Source organism: Eurypyga helias, unplaced genomic scaffold (assembly GCF_000690775.1).
Source record: "Eurypyga helias isolate BGI_N326 unplaced genomic scaffold, ASM69077v1 scaffold22515, whole genome shotgun sequence".
NCBI lineage: Eukaryota > Metazoa > Chordata > Aves > Eurypygiformes > Eurypygidae > Eurypyga > Eurypyga helias.
In genome coordinates this window covers 1,827-3,958 of record NW_010253667.1, presented here as the reverse complement: position 1 = coordinate 3,958, position 2,132 = coordinate 1,827, and positions in this window count along the sequence as shown.

The window sequence follows — 2,132 nt, the reverse complement described above, 5'->3', positions numbered from 1 at the left end:
GCAAGAGAGTCCAGCAGTTGTCCCCTGCCCTGCCATTGCCAGTGGACAGCCGGGAGAGCCAGCCGCTCCCCGGGCTGAAACAGCCTGGAGCAGAGGGGACTGCCGCAGCTGCAGCCCAGAGCAGCGTCTGGCCGGCCGGGCAGGGGCCGGGAGGTGGACCACCCATGTTTCCTATGGAAACCCCACCTACAGGAAAAGGGAGGACCAGGCTGGTTCAGTGCCTCAGTGGGGTTGGGGCTCTTGGGGCAGCACAATTCCCAGCTGGGAGAGAGGTGTGGAAGTGCCCTGGGTTTCCAGCCTGCAGGGACCATCCCCACTGCCTGCTGTCACCTGCCAAGTGCATTTTACAGCAGGCAGGACTCCAGCAGACGGTTCCTCTCCTATCTGCAAAGCCTCGCGTGTGCTCCAGGAAGATGTCTGCAGGGACCAGCAACAAGGATGGACTCCTGCTCTTGCAGTAACCCAAAGGCTTGCTCTGCACACTGGCGGATTCCTGACTTACTCCAATTTATTTTCATTTTCTCCAAGCTCAGCTGTAATCCCTGCTCCTTGCTCTGCCTTTTGCTGCCAGTTTTGAGAGTGATGCACCCACGTCACCTTTTCCAACGTGTGGCTTGTGATTATGTCACCGCTTCATTTTCATCTCGACACACCAGAATGAGCTAATGAATCACTGGGAGAGATGCCACACCAAACACAGGCAGGTGAGCACAAGGGAAGAAAGGAGGCTGTGACAGATGTGAGCTGTGTCCTGTCAGGCCTCTCCCCGTCCCCTACGCCCGTCTGACCTGGCCAGCTCGCCCATGTTGGCACATGCTCCATCCCTGACTCAGCTCTCCAGCACTGATTTTGCACTATCACCCCCCTTTTTCACCTTATTTCAGTACCTTACCCTGAGCCCTGCCTCTGAGCAGTGCCCGCTGGCCGACCAGCTGAGCACACGGGTGCGGGTACAGGTAGCACAGCCCGAAGCTGTTTCATGCAGTCCCAAGCAGACAGGGGAGCAGGCAGCTGGCTGCCTGCAGAGCCCAGTTACCCCAAGCTGGGCTGTACTTTGGGCCGTGAGGTTTCTGAAGGCACGCAGGATGGTGGAAGGTCACTGCAGAAGTTTCCTTGACCATTATGAAGAGCAGAGCATCCTTACAGGGGGTTTGAGTCCCCCCGTGTCCATCAGGCAACCTCCAACAGTCCTGCCGCTGCCATTGCCATCCCACTCTCATCTTGCCCCCCTCCTCCTGCCTTTCCAACCTTGCTGGGGACCCCTGTACGCCCATCCTATTCCCACCCTTTTCTGCTCCCCTCACCACCCTCCTAACAGCTCCGATTTTCCCAGCCGAGCGCCCCCATCGCCTGCATCCCCTCCCAGTTCCCTGCTCTCATCACTTTTCTTTAGTAAAGTAAATTAACAGCAATGAACAGCAAAAGCAAATCCAGGCCAGTGCCAGCGGGGTTAGTGCCACCACTCAGCGCACCAGGAGGAAGGGCCGGTACAGCTCAGCCGTGATGGGGGGTGGCAGGAGACCCGGTGTGATTCCTGGGCTTAGCCCCAGCTCCAGGTGACCTTTGCCAAGTCATTTCCCTGCTTTGTGCTCTCGCTTCCTCCTCAGCTGAGGGAAGCCAGCCCGTGGGCTCTCCCAGAGGGATGCTCTCCTGCTCACCGGCTGCCTGTGGAGCTGCGGATGGAGAAGCGGATGTCTCCCAGCCCGTGCCCTGCTTTTGGGTGGGTGGGAAGGCTGCTTCCTTCTGGGGCGAGTCTCATCCTTACACCTCCCTTTTGTTACACCTTTCTTTCTCAGGGATGGAGAGGAACGGAAGAACCACACCGAAATATCACCAAGGAAAGGAAACAAATATTATGCCTGAGAGCTGTAGGGGTTCCTCCAAAGCCCTGCCACACATTTCCTTCTCCCCATCACCTCCCAAGCCATCTGGCGAACAAGCCAACCTCACAGGGTGCCTGCCCCATGTCTAACCCCCCACTGATGTGCCGGGAGGTGTATTGCCCCCAGCACCAGCACCCGTGTGTGCTGGACCCTGCCCCACCAGCCAGATGCCCCTTTAGGCTGCTGCAGCCCCAAACTGCTCCTTTTTCTCCCCAAAAGAAGGCAGATGGGATTTGAAGCACCAGCTTG